At 41.0% G+C, this 10,183-nt stretch overlaps 1 long non-coding RNA gene across 1 annotated transcript in view; it reads right to left on the reverse strand.

Annotated features, from left to right (window-relative positions):
• Positions 1-6,311, reverse strand: part of LOC139622615 (uncharacterized) — a 30,772-nt gene extending 24,461 nt beyond the window's left edge. The window contains exon 1 of the long non-coding RNA XR_011691342.1: positions 924-6,311. This is a non-coding gene — a long non-coding RNA (uncharacterized lncRNA). The remainder of the gene's footprint in view (positions 1-923) is intronic.
• Positions 6,312-10,183: the final 3,872 nt, after the last annotated feature.

Raw genomic sequence — 10,183 nt, forward strand, 5'->3', positions numbered from 1 at the left:
GTGATGATCCATAAAAAAGTGCTGAGGATACATGTCTCTCCAATGAGTGAGAGTGGTAGGTTTTCATCTAAATGAGGTTTCCAAGAAGAGAACAGCAGCAATATCAAGTCTCCACTGATGTGAACGACTAAATGGCAACAATTCACCTCTGACAGAGCGGAGCCTGTTGAGGCAAACTATCAGTCTGTGACCTATTGTCTGAGATCAATGAAAAATAAATTTATCTCATCTTGATAATGTCAGGCAAACCTAATGTAAAGACAGTGCAGTTTATTATGTGTTGACCTTTACCTGTTATTCATTTATCATAGTTACAGACAGAAGAGCTCAATGGAAGCTCTGCATTATTACTTGAAAGGTGAGGTGCAAAGTTGCAAAACTTAAACCTGCATTAATCAATATTTTTGATATTGACTCTAGAATGAAAAGTAGTTCCAAATTAACAAGCTTTTTTTGGTCTCTTTTAGCTTGTTTTGTTTTAACATCCTGCAATTTGACTGTGTGGTTTCATCTCACTCCACTGTGATGACCCCTCCTGCTTCCCTGGCCTTTGGTTTGGTCTGCTTGGTCTCTTTGCTCCTCCCCTTTCAGGAAGAAGCCAAGCAGGGTGGAGGTCGTCAGAGAGAGGAGGTTCACCTGGGCTGCTAAGGCTGACCTGCTCAGGCCCACACTCTCAAACTCACCACATGGTCCCTTTTTTTCAACATACAACCGTTTTTACATAAATAGTAATAAATTATTTCCAGGTTTAATTCAACAATGTGTGTTCTTGTGCAAACATTGAGCCAGTTCACAACAGGCACCAAATAACAGAGAGACTGGTGAACATGGGGGAGCATTTAGCAGCTAAAGAGCCAGACATTTCCCTCAGTAGCTGGTGGGGACCAAAGCCAAGTTAAAAGGAGAATAAATATCGGACTTACATTTGTCAGGTGGGCAGAAACAGGACTCCAATTAATGCTAATGTTGTGCTCCGTGTCTGCCGGATGTTTGCTAACACAATCATTGTGACGGTGGCCTATGGTTGAGGATCAGTGGGGACGCTCAGGCAAACATTAGCTGAGTCCTCATGTGGGCCTTTATTGTTTCACTGGGTAGAAAAGCAGCAACAAGCAACACCTCCCACAACTACCTCTTATATACCCTCCCAGTAAATAATTGAATCACCTGGACTAAACCACCAGCGGGGGAGTTCACTATACACATACACGCATATACATTCGTATATAGATAATAAAAATGATATTTAAAAATACAATTTCTGTCACAACTCAGCAAGCAGTTGCAGAACCAAACATCCAAATAGGAAAGCAAGTCATCAAAAACACATACATCACCCCTCCCCTCCTCAAACATGGTACAACCAGGAAGCAAACACAGACATGAGCTGCTCAACATGCCCTTCAATCAGACTGACTGCTACAAACTGCAGATGGATGAATCCTCAGGACATCATGAAGAATCTCCACCACATGTTAGCCAAGACAACACCACAAAAAACTTGTTGATGTGGTCAAAAACTGATCAACACAACTTTATATAAGGGTCTGATAAAGTATGGAAAAGTTTGACAGACAACAAAGGCACAAAATGGGAATTTCTTTAGGCCACCTACAACATTACAAGAACATTTCCTTTCTAGGAAACACATCAGTCTGTTTTAACCATGCAACAGAAATCCTATATCAAGTTGAGGCAGGCAATTTTACAGATAATGTATATACCACAGCAACCCCCACATTAACCCACGCTGGGCCTCTGTCAGACCTATAACTGATGGCAGTGGGAAAGGTGATCCCTGGTAACAGTAACACCACTTGTGGTCGTATGTACACAGTGCTTCAGAGCTCTCAAGTGGGTGTCAACCACTGTTGCAGGCAGGGTGTGTGAACAATATGTTCCTAAGGAGGAGAGTGTGATGGGAAGAGATGAGCAGAGAGATGAGAGACTTGGGTGCTGACAAGGGTGGCAGCTATTCCAATGTTTAAACAGACTGGGGTTACTTGAGGTTTTAAACATATGAGTAGTTGGTTGTGCATAGCAGCCCTGAAGTAGGGCTCAGGTTGACTCATTACTATTTTAACTGATTACTAACTGATCTATTCAATTCTACCTCTGATCAATTCTTACAAACCTATTTCGTCAATTCCAACTGTTATCCATACGCAAAACATTTTCCCACCATGAACCAGGTTATACTGGATGAGTCTGGCAAACAGCTGAGGAATCCAAGTCACTGATGAAGTCACAGTCACTTTTTTCCCCCCAGGAGACGTCAGACCAAACCCAACCCCGTCTCTTAGAAATTATGTTTATGACTAATCTGCAAAAACAAATAAGTTCTACACAAGCACATACTTTTTAAACAACATAATGAAGTATTTGTTGAATGCATCTGCCAACAGAACTGATACTGAAAAACATTCACTGACAACAGATTTCATTTGTATATGAGCTCATATCAGTTAAGCATGATCAAACATTTTTATGGTTATGTTTCGGTGCTTAGAGCTTTTGGCTAAGATTTAATGAAGCTTGTGGTCTTGATTAAATACTGAAAAAGTCAAAAGTGACTTGAAACATGAAACAGGACGTGTTTACTTTACTATCATTTACTTGACAGCACATTCTTTCCCTCATGTTTTCATTGCCTTAACCTAACCATGCAAACCCTCATCTCCTGTGTCTAAGTCTTGTGCTTTGACACCACGTGGTAGAAAAAATATTGTATCTGATGAAAGTGTAAGTACACAACTGTTTGCTAACACATTAGCCTGAAGCTCTTGATTACAGAGCTAAACAGTTCAGTATCAAATCTATGGAAGCTTGGTTTGGTGTCTCTGCATTCAAGAGAGATCAGGGCGAAGCTGGATGGTTGTAGTTAGATTATGGTTTACGGATTATAGGTTTATAGGAGACTTGTGATGCAATGGTCTGTGGGATATTTTTAAAAAATACAGTACAATGAAAGTGATCATTTTTTTTGTTTCCAGTTTGGAACAGCAGTTTGAGTGGCACAAGTGGGTAACTTCAGATTTGTGAGCCAGACTTGTGGGAAATGATGGGCACTCCATCCAAGTACCAAGTGCAACAAAGAAGAAAAAAAGTGAGTGTAAATAATGCAGTAGAAGTCTGAGTTTTAAAGGGACAGACTTTTCAGCATGACATCAGCACAGGCTCTTGTTTGTATAATGTCCGCTGCCTCTTGATTAAAAGCCTGCTCAGATTTTCACCCAGAGGACTTCTCAAGAGGAGTAGCCTGGCTTGAGCTTCAGCGACCAGATCCTATTAAGAACTGCCTTGTAAGAGGTTTTCTCCTCTTCACTGCGGAAATAACCGCTGTAATGTCTCCCCTTCTTCACCACTTTGGAATGCTCTTCTCTGCCCCCCACCCCCCTGAGAGTCCCTCTCAGTTTCCCTCTCTTTCTTCCTCTTTGCTCACATGCTGTGAAAAGTAAGTGAGAAAAATGATTAAATCATATTTCGTGGAGGTGGGGGCTGGGCAGGACAGACAGGGGCTCTTAAAAAAACACTAGGTACATCGTCAAAAAGCAATTTTGGCGCTTAGGTTACAGCCACTGACGGGCCGTTACACAGCGCCCCATGGTGTGGGGCTGGTGGTTAAAATATGAGTGAAGCTGAGAGGACCTCCTTATAGTGATTGAGGAGGATTCCCCACTGTTAGAAGCAAGCTGGAGGTTAGAGCCCAGAAAGATTCACTGCACACTGCTCTGCTGGACAGGATAAACCTGACTCCCAGCTTCCTCAATGGACAACGCCACTGGTAGAGTATCATGGATTTAGGATTAAAACTGACGATCTTCCATTAAACACAATGGATCATGGTTTATTTAAATAGTCATGAGAGAACAAATGTGCTTGCAAATTCAGGTCAACTCTGACTTGATAGGCTCGGACACATTTCCAGATGGAGAACTTCTCTTCCACTTCAAGGGAAGCTGGGCGATCTCATTCCCCCAACAAGAGGAGGGAAACTGATAGCATAATTTGTCCGCTTAGGGAAGCTCCTGTCGCCACTAAACCTTTTTTGGAATTAAAGCCCACAGAGGGTGGAGATGCCCAGGGGACGCTGGTGTTGTCTGAAAAGTCGGGAGTAGAGTTACTAGAAAATCCCATCCCTTGAGTCTCACCCCCACTGTGACCCCTTCCCACCCCAGGGATGGTCCAATGCGGGCCCATACAAGTAAGGAATGAACACAGTGGCTCATGACAGTGAGACAGTAAGTGGTGGCATTGTCAAAAGGGCCATCCAGCAGGGTATCAGGAGGTTAAGTGTCCTGCAAAAAGGTCCTATTCTTCCAATTCTATCTAAACTGCAATCCCACCACCTAATACACTTACAGCCCTTCTTCCCTCTATAGACACACACACACACACAAATTACACCATCTCCTCAAAGTCTCTAAGGTGCTGCTTCGACTTGACTCCATAACTTGATTGGATTATGTTTTTTTTCTTTACATTTTTTTTTTCATCACTGCCAACTTCAAAGCAGGAGCTTGTGACAGGTGCTTACAGCGAGCGGCTGTCACTGGCCGACTTCAAACGCTGCCATATAATGCCACATTGTCATAACTAGCTACCTGGGCCCCCCGTTATGATGTGAAGATGATATGCCCCCGCTGACCTCAAAGTGCCCTATTATAACAAGCATTCCTCTTTTTGTGTGTGTGTGTGTGTGTGTGTTCCAGTCTTTGACATGAGTTGAATGTTTGAATTGTCTGGGAAAAGTCTGTATCTTCTACAACAGCTGTTTGTGCTTTAGTCTATATGCTGAGAATAAATAAAAAGGTTTCACAATGAAAAACAGACTAAAAACTGAAGGCAACAGCTGTGTGGTATTTCATCAACAACAAAATGTAAACGCACAACTCTTCTCCAGTACACCACGCTTTATTCACCAAACATCTTTAGCTACAGTACCTTTTTCTTCATAATGGTGAAATTTGAGGCTTTTTATTGATCAGTCATCAATCACCCTTACTTTTTTCTTTTTTTTTTTTTAAACACGAATATTACAAAGTTTATTTTATTCTGTGGATATTGGTAAAAGCTTAAATTATTTGTTCATTTGGGCAAAATTTTAACAGGATTTGTGATTTATTTTTGCGTGCTCAGATACCCAGCAGGTTCACTGCATTTTAAGTAGGTGAAATAATACCTAATTATTCCTTCTGTTATTGTAGCTGTCAGTCATTGGACTTTCTCTGAATAACTCTGATGCAGTAAACTCAAGTGCTCCATAAAGCTGCTTGAAAAGTTACCATTTCCAGCTAAATAGGGTATGTTTTATTAGATTAAAATAGGTACTCCAATGATAAAAAAAAGTTTTTTTTGAAATGCACTGACCCTCTTTTCTTTCAAGATTAACAATTATTTATGGCTGCCTATCCCTGATCATTACATTTGGCGGGTCACTCTCATTCACCCAGAAAGTCACTCAAGGCCCAATGAAGATGCACATGTGGGCATTTCTCACAACTATTCCTTCCATATTTGTCACCATCCTGTCTTTCCCTCACCCTCTCTCTCCGTCTCCTTCCGCCTCAACACAACTTTCCCCTGTCACGGCATATTAAAAGTGGTTTACATGTGCATGTCCAATGCGATGAATATGGATGTGACCTCTTTCTTTGGTGCCTGGCCGCCTGCCTGCCCTCTCGCCGGCACCCCCCCCAGGCACAAGACACTACTTCTCAATGAGCACAGCATGCATAGGAGACAGAGCTTTACCCCTGCTGAAAACACACACGCGCTCACACACACACACACACACACACACACACACACACACACACACACACACACCAAGGAATTACACTCATAATCATATCCACACATACACGCATATATATACATACAAGCATGCACACACACGCAGAGACACACACTCAACTCTCTCATGCTCTTGCTTTTTCTCTGCTGCATCTCTCCACTGACCTTTCACAATGTGTTTTACATAAAAATAAAAGAAGAAGAAGGGGGCGGTAAAAGCCTGAAGACTGAGGTGGAAGAGGATTCTGATTTATAATTCATGTTTGTGACACCTCAAATGAAACAGTGGCCTCTGGTCTATGTCTTTATATGTGGGAGTTCAGGACTTATAGGCACGTAGATACATGTATTTGTGCGCTTGTTAGCAGGTATGTCTGCATATATCTGTGTGAGTCGAACAGTGGTACAATTTAAAAATGAGTAATTTAAGTAATTAAATGTAATGAATGAAGGAATGAATAATGAAGAAATTACTATTTGGCAAATGCAATTAGGTGATGACACTGCGGCAAGTACATTTATTTTCTTTGTTGTGCCTAAAAATAGTATCTTTAAATCTTTAATTCATTTTCATTTAATATCTTTTAACCTTATTGTTCAGTTTTAATCAGTGAATTTTCTTTTTTTTTTTTTTCCTGTTTCCTCTTTAGATAAGTTTTATTGTATTTATATATTCTATTTTTTAATTTCCCTTTAATAATTTTTGTTCACATTTTCACATGACTTGAATCTTGTGTGCACTGGTCTCTTAATGTTTTACTTTTTATATTTCTTCTGTTTTATTACTAAATTGTGTCATTTGAATCAAAACGTTTAAGTACTGTACAAATACAAGTTTTATTGACTGGTTGATCAATTGATTGATTGTCATTCCACCACAGTTTCCATTATTCACCGACTTCAAGCAAACAAACACATTTTTAGAACAAAGCAATAAATGAGATCATTTAATTTGATCTTAGATCAGTTTGTACCTGAATAAAAGTCAAAGCTGTTTATTGGTAATGGCACTAAAAAAGTTAACTCTGGTATTTTAACAACACAACCGAGAACAAACCCTGCACATGTTTTTCATTCAAAGCCCTGATTTGGTCACTTTAATTGGTGTTCCATTATCTTGTTAAGACTAATTAGACAATAGTGAAGGTGATGCTGGGTTTGGCAATTAGCACACAGGAGACAAGCTCAGGCTAATCATCTCAGGCTCCTCAGTGGCACGTAAGATGTGATGCTGGCACATAGTGGCACACCCACCACAGTGACGGGGGGAGGGAGGTTAAACATTTGTTGTCTGATCAGAGACAAACCCTGTGTGTTAAACTGAGACCAGAGGGGGTGTATATATTTAGAAGGGAATATGTGTTAGTATAGGTCTTGCTCCTCTGCGGCTTAGGATAAAAATGAGAAACTATTATATCACTTCTTTATTACTTTAACTCACTTGGAACACACATACCTGCTCAGAAACACGTGAACACAGAGAAACAGGAGAGCTTGTTTCGGAAATGAACAACTACCATCTGTTTCCTGTGTGGCACACAAAGAGAAGGAGACATTACCGTCACCCACAAGCCTAACAAACCCAGAATGTGGAGGTTAAAGGTTTGCAAAAGTGACAAAAATACACAATAAAGTGGAAGGATGATGGAAAAATGAAATAAATGTGTTTCTTTAAGCTCAGTTTTGATTGTGTCAATCTGGCTTTCTTACAAGATAAACTGTGCACTACTGTGAATCATTTCAAATAAAAACATGCAAAATAAAGTATGAATTTTTAGAGCAACACCATAACAAAAAATGCTTTCTTTCATTTTTTTCAAGCCCATTCATTTCACACTTAAATCAGGGACTTTCAAGGTGTGGAGTTGCAGAAATACAAATCTTAGCATTTTAATAAATTAGCAGTTAACAGTTGCTTTTTTGCAGTACAGACAAGTTTTGTCAGTGGTACTTTCCCAGATTAAATATCCTCATTTCCAAAACCCAAATTTTCTAAAAGCTGAATGAGTGGAGGATGTGGAAGAGGAGGGAGGAGGGGGGAAATTACACATTGTAGCTATTAATGTCTTTGAACTCTGGTCTTTCCCAAGCCTGATGAACAATGTACCCTCTATGTGGGTTCGTGACACGGCAGGGACAGAGCGAGGATGCTCCGAGTGCTGTGGCACCACTAGACCAACACAGTGGCAATGGCAAGCGTCTGGGGTTGAGTCATGAGTCAAGCACGTCTTGCCAATCTATGAATGTGTGTATACATAACGGAGGGGGTGTACTACTGTTCAATTACTCATGTACTCATGTGAGGATGGGGGGGGGGGGTGATATTGGGGCAGGATGTGGTTCAAATGGACAAGGGCAAATGAGGCCCTGTGTCTCTGTCTCTCTCTGAGATACAAATGTGCATAAACACACTGTATATGTATGCAGAAAGAGACACACATCTACTGTATTTGCTGTATCGTTGCAGAAGAATAACCACACATGCACACACACATCCCAAACTGTAGGCCTACATACACACAGAAAAGCACAAATACACTGCATGCTCACATATGCATAGTTGGACACACACACGTACAGATGCACACAACCATCTATATCGACTATCATTTGTCAAACGCTGGTTTCGGGTGGGGAAAAGTTCAAAACCCAAAATTCCTTTGGCCACGATTTGTTTTCTTTCCCATTGATCACCAAGCAGCTGCTGACTGATTCTCAGCATAGCCAACATAGCCACAATGTTTTCTTAGCATTTCAGACATGCAGACAGACAGGGTGAGAAAAGAGAGGAGGTGAGAAGTGGGAAGGAGAAGGCAAAATGGAAAGGCAGGGAAACAGTGTGTGGGAGGGGGAGAATCTGGCTCTGTTGTTTGCTACCAAGAAGCATGGGCGCAACTGGAGTTTGATAGTTTGTTCAGCAGGTATCTGATCAGAATCAAATATGAAAAACAAGGCATGTCATGCTACTTCCATCTTTTGCAAGACAGGACACTGCACAACTGACTTTGTTTTACGAATTACCAATGATTAATGGCGAATAACAGTTTTGCTTTACTGAAAAATGTAAAAAAAAAAGTTTTTTGTAAATAAATTAAGTAGGGAGTAGGCTTTCCTGCAACTGTGTGCATCCATGATATTGGAAGTCACCATGTCTCTTCTCTTGTCATCTGGTCCTCTTCCCTTCCTAAATCAGCTCAGTAAACCTCCTAACTTCTGTCTGGCTAAATAGCCAGGAGGCTAATCTAACAATGCCTCCACTGTTGATGCTAACATGAGACTGTTAACAGCCTCTAGTTCTAATAATTGGTTCTGCTTGATCTGTTAGCTTCTGTGCTAATCATATGTGCTTACAACAAGACATTGATGGATAGCTGTTAGCTAACAAGCTAAACTGATCTAAACTCAAAATCAATCAGATGTATCAGGGGGGAAATGAGCTGTTCCTCAACAACAACACCACAGAAGTCAACAACACCCTTTTTGGATCTTTTAAGAAAAACACAACCAACAAAGCCCGAAGGCAGAGCTAAGGTGCTATACCTCCATGTTGAGCTAAAGAGCTCAAATTTACGTTTGGGGAAGGACATTTTCAATGAATGATATGGAATAAATGTAGAATTTCCTGCATTTGTTCCCTCTGTCATTTCCTCCACATATTCATCCTCTGGTCCCTGGGCACCAGAGCCACCATCCTCCTTCCTCCATCTCTCCATCCCCTCTTTAATAAACGAGCGCTGGTGGTAATTGCCCAGTCTGGGACGACGTCATTACTCATTCAGATGTCCAATAATGCTGCAGCACCCCCAACATACACAAACACACACACACACACACACACACACACACACACTCACACACACGCACACACACACACACACACACACAGGATGGAGGCTCAGTCTGCACATGCAGATCCATATCATTGATCTAACACCCACCCTCCCCTCTCCCTCCCATACTTCATTTTTCATATTCAATGAGTGACTTGTAGATTTGGCTGCTCGATACAGATACGTCTCAATTAAGAGGAGCCAAGGGTCTGTATTGACATGTACCAAGACTGGTTGAGTAGCCAAGAAGCAATGAGGGCAACGGTCAGAGTACAACTGACAGAAAGTAGCTCCAGCATGAACTTTTGATGCAGGCAGCAGGTTTTCATAAGATGTATTAACGATGCCCGAATTGCCAGGAGGAATGTCTGGTAAGTTTTAAAATATTTTATTTCTAAATATCCATTTCTAGAATAAGAATAACATCAAATACACCATTTAATAGCTAAAACTCACTTTTGAAACACTGCATCCAATTTCTTCCCTCACTCTCAACCTCAAACGTCCGCCTCCAGATTGCATGTTCATGTGAGTAGTGGTGACCTAATTCATGTGAC

The sequence above is a fragment of the Trachinotus anak genome, unplaced genomic scaffold, assembly GCF_046630095.1.
Source record: "Trachinotus anak isolate AG129_WGS33_773 ecotype Australia unplaced genomic scaffold, CSIRO_AGI_Tana_v1 ptg000007l, whole genome shotgun sequence".
NCBI lineage: Eukaryota > Metazoa > Chordata > Actinopteri > Carangiformes > Carangidae > Trachinotus > Trachinotus anak.